The sequence below is a fragment of the Branchiostoma lanceolatum genome, chromosome 18 (assembly GCF_035083965.1).
Source record: "Branchiostoma lanceolatum isolate klBraLanc5 chromosome 18, klBraLanc5.hap2, whole genome shotgun sequence".
In the NCBI taxonomy this organism is placed as follows: Eukaryota; Metazoa; Chordata; class Leptocardii; order Amphioxiformes; family Branchiostomatidae; genus Branchiostoma; species Branchiostoma lanceolatum.
The window spans coordinates 14,997,705-15,009,128 of NC_089739.1; positions in this window are offsets into that span (position 1 = coordinate 14,997,705).

Here is an 11,424-nt window from a genome sequence, read left to right on the forward strand (position 1 = left end):
TGTGTTGGTGGTGTTTGTACTAATTGTGTTCTCTTCAGTTGTGTTGCTATAGAGTTGTGAGCGAACGGGTCTCTCGCCTAAGTTGTTTATGTTTGTAATGATTGTGTGTAGTAATTTGTTCTCTTCAGTTGTATTTTATTATTAGAGCTGTGAGCGAACGGTTTTCTCGCCTAAGCTGTTTATGTTTGTAATGATTGTTTGTAGTAATTTGTTCTCTTCAGTTGTATTACTATTAGAGCTGTGAGCGAACGGTTTTCTCGCCTAAGCTGTTTATGTGTGTAATGCTTGTTGGTAGTAATTTGTTATCTTCAGTTGTATTACTATTAGAGCTGTGAGCGAACGGTTTTCTCGCCTAAGCTGTTTATGTGTGTAATGCTTGTTGGTAGTAATTTGTTATCTTCAGTTTTAGTACTATTAGAGCTGTGAGCGAACGATTTTCTCGCCTAAGCTGTTTATGTGTGTAATGCTTGTTGGTAGTAATTTGTTCTCTTCAGTTGTATTACTATTAGAGCTGTGAGCGAACGGTTTTTTCGCCTAAGCTGTTTATGTTTGTAATGATTGTTTGTAGTAGTTTGTGGAAACCTGTGTAAAGTAAACAGGTGGTGGTACAGCCAGTGTGGTGGTAACCTGTGTAAAGTAAACAGGTGGTGGTACAGCCAGTGTGGCGGTAACCTGTGTAAAGTAAACAGGAGTGGTACAGCCAGTGTGGCGGAAACCTGTGTAGAGTAAACAGGAGTGGTACAGCCAGTGTGGCGGTAACCTGTGTAGTGTAAACCTGTTGTGTTGGTACAGCTAGTGTGGTGGAAACCTGTGTGGTGTAAACCTGTTGTGTTGGTAAATCCAGTGGGGCGGAAATCAGTGTGGTGTAAACATGTTGTGTTGGTGCAGCCTGTGAGGCGGAAACCTGTGTGGTGTAAACCTGTTGTGTTGGTACAGCTAGTGTGGTGTAAACCTGTGTGGTGTAAACCTGTTGTGTTGGCATAGCCAGTGTGGCGGAATCAGTGTGGTGTAAACCGGTTGTGTTGGTACAGCTAGTGTGGTGGAAACCTGTGTAGGGTAATCCTGTGTGGTAGAAATCTGTGTGGAAGGTCATGCTCACTGCACGGGATTTTTATGGGTTGTTCAGTGATCGCTTCCTTTTCAGCGTTTACGTTTTGCACATTTCATCATTGGAAGGTCAGGCCTATACTGAGTTTCAATTTTTTCTTTTTACGCGTTGTTTAGTGATCGCTCTGTTTACGGTATTTACGCTGTGCACATGTCGGTAGTTGAAGGTCTGCTCTTTAGATTTTTTTTTTCGTTCTCGGCTTCGGTTTAGTGATGGTTGGTGTTTTCTTGTTATTAATTTTTTAGCGCGTTTAATAAAAAATTTAGTCAATTTTGTAATCTTTTTTGAGGCATCTGTTCTGTCAGTCCTGCTACGAGCACCATGGTTTACTAAATGACCTTACTTCGGTAGGCCCTTAACCAAGGGTCGGTTGCTCGTCCCAGGGTTGACCTTGGATGGATCCCGATTTGTCGTTATATATTTTAGTTTCGCATAGTCATTTGTTTTCCTTTATCAGTGATTTGGCAGACCCGCGTACCTTTTGTGTGTCATTTTCCCGGTTGGGGATTTTTTTTCCACCGATTTTGGGCGGTTCAGGAAGCTTGCGCAGTTTAACGGCAAATCTATTCCATCTTCCTTAGAGGTCAGCCTTGGGGCGACTCCAACCTTTTCGTTTTCTTTGCGGTGTTTACGTTTTGCGCGTGTCATCAGTGGAAGGTCATGCCCTCTGGATTTTTTATCTTGACGTGTTTTTCAGTGATCATTTTCTTTACAATGTTTACGTTTTCCACCTGTAATCATTGGAAGATCATGCCCACTAGATTTCGCATATTAACGCGTTGTCAGTGATCATATTCTTTACAAGGGAAGCGACTAGCGATTTGATGTAATTCCAATTATCGGAGTTTTGCCTGGAATTTTCGGTAAATGTGGAGGAATTCAGATGTGGGTGGAATATCGTGAATATTTGACAACGGAAGAAATTAAAGCGTATGTGAGGATATGGTTAGGTATGGGCGAGGATTGAGGTTTGGGTATTGAGGTTTGGGTATTGAGGTTTGGGTAAAGTGAAAGTTAAGGAAAGGTAGATTGGTAAGGCACGGTTAGATTGATGAAGTGCTGAAAGAAGACTGTACAGAGGATCACGGAGGTCAGACCACGGAGGACTTTTTGCCCATACCTTAACCTTCTAATGGAGTTTCGCCATGGGTCGCTTCGGATAGAGTACTATTCAAAGTGAGACACTTGGGCGCTTCTGACCGGGTTTCGCGTCATTAAGAGGCGACACCTGGTCGGAAGCAGTCCACGTGACCTCACTAACCACCTGTACTCTATCACCTGTCCACAGAACCGCATTTAAGCTTCAGAACGCGTATTCTCTGTCTTGTCGAGCTACGACGGTGTGGTCGATCGACGGGGGACGGGGAGCAATAGAGAAGGAGAGACGCGTAGGCCGGGGGGGGGGGGGGACTCGGGGGGGACTCAGGGGTGGTTGGTTTTCGTTCCTGGCCTGTTTGGAGGTCGAGTTGGCTAGTACCAGGTGCGGAGGAGGGATCTTATTTGTACCGTCGTCAGAATAAGTCGTATCCGTTCGAATAAGTCGAGTAACTTAGGTGGGCGCTGTGAATGAGCCTTGTGGGGTAAGGTAAAGGAAGTTCGGCGAAGCTAGCACCCACCCACCCGCCCTCGTTTTTTTTGTTGTCACGAGACCGTTCAGTGACCCATCCGGCGACACTCCGGACTTTTTGCCCATACCTTAATCTTCTAATGGAGTTTCGCCATGGGTCGCTTCGGATAGAGTACTAGGCAAGTAAACACAGACATAGGCGTGGCGTCGTGTGGCGCAAGTGCAGAGCGCACGGCTGTCAAACAATGGGACCCGGTAGACTCTACCAGTCTCCACGGGTCGCTGGGAAAATAGTAGAAATTGGCCAAATAGAGTCAACTGTATGAAGGGAGTCGGCTATGGAGATAAGGTCAAACATTGCAACCCTGCAATGTTTGACCTTATCTCCATAGCCGACTCCCTTCATACAGTTGACTCTATTTGGCCAATTATATTCCCCTTCCAGTGGGAAGGGAGATATACTGTTTTTGCTTGCCTGTTCTTCTTCTTCTTCTTCTTCTTCTGCCAAAAATTAAGTAGATGTGCGGTGGTAGCTCTACTTATGATGTTGCAGAAAGTTATATGTACTATATGTAACATGGTACGGATGTTATATTTGAGATGTAGGTACCTATAGGAAAGGTGAATACACCTGACAATGAATTATGCTAATGAGGACCTAATTTGCATAATCTATGCATAATCTTGTATTTCCTTTACCGTAAAAGCTGCGGATGTCATCTTTGAGATGTAGGTACCTTTAGGAAAGGTGAACACGACTGGTCATAAATTATGCTAATGAGGACCTCATTTGCATAATTTATGCATAAACTTGTATTTCCTTTGCCGTAAAAGCTACGGATGTCATATTTGAGATGTAGGTACCTTAAGGAAAGGTGAACACACCTGGCCATAAATTATGCTAATGAGGACCTCATTTGCATAATTTATGCATAAACTTGTATTTCCCTTGCCGTAAAAGCTGCAGATGTCATATTTGAGATGTAGGTACCTTTAGGAAAGGTGAACACACCTGGCCATAAGTAATGTAAATGAGGACCTCATTTGCATAATTTACTCATAAACTTGTATTCCCCATACCATGAAAGCTACGGATGTCATATTTGAGATGTAGGTACCTTTAGGAAAGGCGAAAGCACCTGGCCATAAATTATGCTAATGAGGGCCTCATCTGCATAATTTATACATATCCCTTACCGCGAAGGCTACGGATGTCGTATTTCAGATGTAGGTACCTTTAGGAAAGGTGAGCACACCTGTCTATAAATTATGCTAATGCGGACCTCATTTGCATAATTTAGGCATCAACTTGTATTTCCCTTACCGTAAAGGCTACGAATGTCATATTTCAGATGTAGGTACCATTAGGAAAGGTGAATACACCTGACCATTAATTATGCTAATAAGGGCACCATTTGCATAATGTATGCATAAACTTGTACTTTCCTCACCATTAAAGCTCCGGATGTCATATTTGAGATGTAGGTACCTTTAGGAAAAGTGAACACACCTGGCCATAAATCATGCTAATGTGGACCTTATTTGCATAATTTAGTCATGTACTTGTCTTTACTGTGAAGGCTACGGATGTCATATTTGAGATGTAGGTACATTTAGGAAAGGTCAGAAAACCTGGCCATAAATTATGATAATGAGGGCCTTATGCATAATTTATGCATAGCCCTTGCCATAAAAGCTACGGATGTCATATTTGAGATGTAGGTTACTTTAGGAAAGGTGAATACAACTGACCATAAATTATGCTTTTGCAGACCTCGTTCGCATAATATATGCAGAAACTTCATAATACCATTACAGTCAATGCTAAGGATGTCATATTTCAGGTGTAGGTAATGGAAGGGGAATATCCTACATTTTCCTGAAAATGTTGCCTTTCTAGTTTCTACTATTTTCCCAGCGACCCGTGGAGACTGGTAGAGTCTAGGGACCCGGGATCGAATCCCAAGGTTGTGCCCATAGACATGTCCGAACTTGCGCCCAGACATTGTGCCCTTGGAAAAGGCACTTTACACGCATTCCCCCCTCAGTTAGAGGGACAAGTCTCCAACGGCAGCTGTCTTAAACTGGCGGACGAGAGCAGCGCCAGACGGGCTGGCGTTATCAAGGCGGACCTCGAGTGTAAGAGTCATCCGGCAGCTCGCTGCAAGCATCCCAACCAGAACCAGCACGTCTCCCTCGAATTGGTGCCGCTGGAGATGGCGGATGCCCAAAGTGTGTGGGTCTCAGATTCGCAACCTGTCATCCACCTTAAACAAATTCACGCGAAGGCTACCGTGTCAATTGACACGGTCACCATACTCAATCTGTATTTGTATCTGTACTATGTATCTGTACTATGTATCTGTACTATGTATCTGAATACGAATAAAGATAATACGAGTGGTTGCCATCAGGCGATAGGCCGACACGACTCACGCACACCCACACACACAAATGATGTAGACAGACACGCACTCGTACTCACATACATAGACAAAAACGCGCTTATGCATACAAACATAGACTTGTACGCACACACGTTGATGAGAGATACAATGTGTGTACGTACAAGCACGCATACACCGTAGACAGACACGCACACATACGCAAACACAGAGACAAACATCACACGCACATACACACACACACACACACACACACACACGAATACACTCAGTCCTGCTCATATCTATAGGTGTGCTGGGTTCTTTAACGCGTTATGAGCCCTTTACGATCCCCCCCCGCACACTGAAAATAACAGCCTCTTCTTAAAGAGACTAAACAGAATATGATTCAAATAGTTCAGTAATATCGAACATGGCATGCACAGTTTAAAAATTGCACCGGTAGCAATGCAGTACACCAAGGAACCAAATCACCACACATTCTATGTCTACTTCTCTAAACAAAGGTATTTACGTGTCTAAACGACTATCATGCACGCGTACTGCAGCTGCTGGTCGGCTGACTGGCCTCCACCCGGTGGAAAATTGGGGGTAGACGGGGTCACACGTAGCGGTAATTACCTTATGTACGAGGATGAACCACTTAATGATGTTCCTTGTATATTACATGTATACCTTTCCAGCCGTACAACGTTCCAGATACAGGGACGGATCGTTAATGCCACGGTAGAGTTTGCTGAACGTGTGATGGGGAAGGTAAGGGGACGATCGTTAATTATGTTCCTAGTGTAGCGGCAAATCGTTATACATGTACGTACAGGGAAGGGTAATTAATCAAAGACCATCAGTGGTCCATGGGTAGCGATAAATTGCCCCACAGATAGGGGAGGGACCATTTCTGTTTAGTATTGTCCAAGTCGTCTTCAATTTTGCATATTTTTGCGAGCGTGCACATAATAGTCTTAGTGTAAGATATTACAAGATGTATGTTATACGCGACTCTTCATATCTCGTTTCCATGGCAACCAGGTGTACAGAGTGTCATGTTCATAACGAGGTGAGGCGCTGGTTACCAGTGGGTGTGGACATGTTTACTGCGATTACCCAGATCGAGCCACTCAACTTTCCCAGGGATGAATCCAGACCTAGCTGAAGCAGGTGTCTTCTCAAACATAACTTTCCTTGTTACCGGGAAGCACTGCTTTCGATGTTTCTGTTCGTCTGTAATTCCATAGTTAATTCCATATGCTCGGCACGTCTCACCACAAAGTGACAGGATCACGGGGCGCTGTTATGAAATTTAATTCAAAGGCCCAAAGGTGTCGACTTTCATCGAATTTCTATCTGAATACCCTGATATTGCATAATGACTTGAATGTGCCAGTGGAGGAAAGTTGTTTAAGAAATGCTGACTCATACTAGGAACTGCAGGGGCGTTTTTCCAAAAACTTTGAAGGAGGGTTACTCCAGAAAAGGGAGGGATTTTCATGATCGCTCATGTTGGTAAGTACAGGCTTAGTTTTGCATAATCAGCTAGGAACTTTTATGATTCCTGTATTTTAAATGAATATGATACATAATCAATGTAGGATGGACAGAGTATTACTAGGTATAACAATCATGTAAATAATTGCCTCATTTGCATAAATAATCGAAAAATGCTATGACTTGTGTTCCTCAGTTGCTAATGATTGGATATCATACTTGTGACATCTGTAAATCAATCTAAGATGATCATCATTAAATAAAGATGGTATAGATTTGGACGTCATTTGAATAAATCATGAGAAATAATCAGCAGGAAACTCATGATAAAACAAGAAATTTACAAAAAAAAGTCCCTATTTACAAAAATATCTAACGGAGGGCTGACATCTTTGAATTTTTGTTTTTGGCGTGTCTATTCAATTTTTTGTGTTTTAACTTAAATTGATCAGCATAAACCAGGCATCGGGAAGCTTTAGATATATTTGAAATCTGGTATTTCGGGGTCAATTTTGGGCCTTCTAACGGGTTTCCTTGGTACTGCAGCGGCCCTTGCTGTTTTTGTATCCTGTTGTGAGGTTGAAATTATTTTTCGTAGCTGACAGATTTTGACGCTAGGAAGAAGTGGCGTAGGTCTCTTCACCCTAGCAGCTAAGAACTGCAGGGGTGTCTTATAAAACTTAGAAGATAATTGAAGAAAAGATGATTGGGTCTTCGTGACTTTTCGCATGAATGTAGCTTTGGCCAAAGTGTTTCAGTGTTTTCCAATACAGGAGGTTATTTCATTGTATATGGTATGTATGTTATGGAAGTTGTTATGTCATCTATGGCAAGTAGAACATTTTAGATACGAATTTTGCAATATGAACATATTTTCATGATTAATGCGAAAGTGCTCGAATTCCTGAGTTGTTACCTGTGACTTTTATGTCTTTTACATGTTTTACCATGACCAAATACATCCCCACATACCAATCTTGTTACATACCTCATACATCAATTTAGAGCTTTTTGTAAATTCATGCAATGTTGGCAAATAACCTTTTACATTTACATAATCTATGCATGGTGGTCTTTCCCTTTAACTAACTTACACACGTCAAGGGTATGGCATGTGTAACGTATGACAAGTGTGTGGTATTTAATTCCCATCCCATACCACTAAAGAGTGATGGCAATTTAGGCTCTTATTTGTATGTTTGGATCTGTTTGTGTTCCCCCTGACATGAATTACAGGTTTACACGTACTGACGTCCAATTATGGAAAACTGGAATAATAGAATTTCCCCATCAATTGTGCAAATTGAGCCCTTATTCCTCATTCCGCTGCAGTACCATAACATGTTAACACAACGTAAAAACGCAAAAACAAAGACAATACTTCCCTTTTTACGGAGGTAATAAACACTGTTTATTGCTAACTGAGCGGGTCGCGGCAGATAATTGACCCTTTGACGCGTGGTGAATAAATCATTTGTCATACTTGCTCTAGTATTGCCTGTACCCATAACCGCCTTAACGAGGCCTTGCACTGAACAACAAATGTGTCAGTGTCAAAATGTGACATGTTGGCTGAAGCTGACCGGATGCGATGTTGGGCGGTACTGCACCTCGTGGTGCTGCAGTAGTGTGAATTTCGAATGCGCTTTCCAACGTAAGGGTTCAATCGTACTTAAAGGAGTCCTTAAGTCCAGAGGGGGGAGTTATATTCCAATAGATGATAATTTTAGGAAGAAAACATGAATACTTTTTACAGTATACGATAAAGTACCCACTAGTTACGTGCACATCAAAAAGCATTCGGTATTCTACCAAATTCCCCAGGTGACCCTCTATTTTCTGATTAATTAAATTAAACAACCTCAGCCTATGGCTTATTACAATGTGCCTGACAAGGCCTGACAAAAGTTAGATTACAAAAAGAATGTCAGGGTGGTTAAGAAAAACTCGTCTTGCTTTTTGTTCTCTTATATCTTATCAACAATTGGCCTTCTTATTGTGCTTAACCACTCTCATTTATGCCAAAAATATTCACGGTTAAAGATGTATGTTTACATATACGGAATACATGGGTAGGGTCTGCACGGGTATAGCGAGTATCATATTGTTTTAAAAAACACACCTTGTGTAATTCACCACAAACAGAATTCTTTAAAAAGACGGCTGATTATGTATTCATTGATACATAATCTAGTGGAAAATAACACCGCCTTCTGGAGTTTAGGACTCCTTTAAGACCACAGCAAGTAAATTTTATGGATGACATAAAATTTACCCTCAATATACCGAAAACGGGGCTGTTCCATTGCAAAAACGTTCTAGATGCCGTAAAAAGCATTTGCACATGTAGGAATGGTAACAATTATTGTGTATCCAAGCTTAAATAAGATTGCTCCTCGTCATCAATTTGCAGGAGGACACAGTGCAGCCCTCATACCAAACTTGTTATTGGAAGTCTGTAATTGGTGTGCTATTTATTGATGTTGATTGTACATTATACAACAATGAGATGAATATCCCCTTTAATTGTATACAAGATAAGCGAGAAGAAATTGAACCTGTACATAGCGGTATTAATCAGTCTTTAGATGTAGTTAGATATAACGTTTGTTATTACAGTGACTTTAACTTTACTTCTGCTTTTCACCTAGACCTGTACTTAGCTCATCAGAGCATAAACGTGCAATAAAGGTCTTTCATTCATTCATTCATTCATTCATTCATTCATTCAGTCATTCATTATTATCAACAAAGTATAATCCGATGTGTTTTTCTTGAATGAAGTGAAGTACTAACAAATCCGATAACAGGGTCAGATGAAGTAAATAATGTCATGCAGTTTAAGTATATATACCATTGTCTAGATGTCTGTCTGTTGAAGACAGAATAAAAAGACGGGGGATTTCTAAGACACGGAAATTTCTCAGACAGTCAGGACAGTAATACACCTTTCTCACGCGGCGGACATGATAGAATGAAGACAAGGTCAATGAGGCAAACAAACATTATTATTTACAGATTTAGTTTTTCTCCCAAATCACACTAAAAAAACGAAATCCAATAATGAATATTATAACTAGTGTAATGCACAAAAAAGATGCAGCAATTTAGAGCCACGTTGACTGATCCTGTAGTCCCCGCCCTCCTGCGTCAAAACGTAGAAATGCAAAATAAAAACATAGAAATGCAGATATTTGAATTGACGGACATGCAGCCACTTCTTCATTGGTCGATTCTACAATAAGCATGTAATCATTGGCTGAACTGGTAATTGTGATTGGCAGTTAGGATCGCTGTAATGTCTGCCACAATTGCCTCGTTTTCATTCTATCATGTCCGACGCGTGAGGAAGCTGTAAAGCGGAGAGAATTTCAGTTGAGACCAAGGACATTATATACATTATATATGATGTCCTTGTTGAGACAAAGTGAGCAGAGCCAGCATTATTTAGTCACAGTCAGTCTGCCGCACGACCCGGGAGACTCCCATGCCCAGTGTGCGGGAAACATTTTTCTGCGTTCTCGATGTGCTATACAAACCCGGATCTAAATTTGTAACGGTTCTAATGTTAACATCAGTGTTACTTCCTGTTTTATTGTATACAGGATAAAAGACTTGTTGCTAGCAATACCATGATTTATCGCTTCAATTCTTCTTATATGCTTTATGGTATTCAAGTTTGAAAATGTGGATGTCTTGTTTTTTTGGCCCACCTTGTTTTTTTAGCTCGCGCGCACTAAATTTGGAGTCTGCAGAGGATGTAATCCATACAATTTACATGCTGTGGCCTAGTATACAAGAATGCCGCCTGTCTCAGTGTAAGGCTGCACCAAGCAATTTTTATGGATGACGTCCTTTGGAGACCCTAAATCTAATGCGAGAGCGCGAAAAAAAACAAGAAGGGCCGAAAAAAAACAAGATGCCTAGATTTGAAATATGATAGTCGACGACACATCTTAGGACACAAATTGAATGAGAGAACACAGTGTAACAACTAATAATTCTTTTATTCATCATGAAAACAGCTAAAATTTGAATAAATCAGTTGAAGTTGAACAGCAGTTGTCGTCCTGTCCTGTTTCTTTCCATATCCCATTGATTAACTCTTCGCATGCATTACTACATTTCTACCAATGCTTTAGAAATCCTAATGAATAATAGCAATTATTCAAGCGCCAAATATGGACCAAAAATGATAGAAAAAACACACAAACACACATTTCCCCAACAATTATCAGAAAAGAATAAATGATCATTATCCATGCAGAATACATGAATGCAATCATCTTACACTCCCCCTTCCCAGATTATATTTTTTCGTACATGGTACTTGATCCAAAACAGACTAAAGAACAGAACTTTTCATACCTCAAAAACAGACTTGGGCCTATGAGCTTCAGTTGTGGCAGCTGTCTTGTCGACCTCCATGCCGATGAAACACTCAAACTGCTTAGTTGCCTGCCCCACCTGCAGGCAGGAGTAAACTTCAACGCCTCTCCCAATCTTCTCGCCATTGCAGAAGAAATTCACTGTAGCTGATCTTGACAAGACTTGCTTAAAATTGTACGGCCGAAACTCACTCACCCCTACAAGTCTCTCGTACAGTTGCGCGAACGTCAGCTCTCCCTGACCGACATCGGGAGCGTACCGATCAACAACGACGTTGCCGCCCTTTTTCACTTTTATGCTCACATATTTAGCGACCGAACCCACATGCTCTGTGGAATTCAACGCCATCTTGCTTACTAGTACTACTTCTGGTATTTTGACCGTGGTGCGTATGTACACCACCGTTATACGGCACATGTGTTTATCTATGCATTTCGCGTGACGAGTTTTACGTTAATCTTACTATTTGG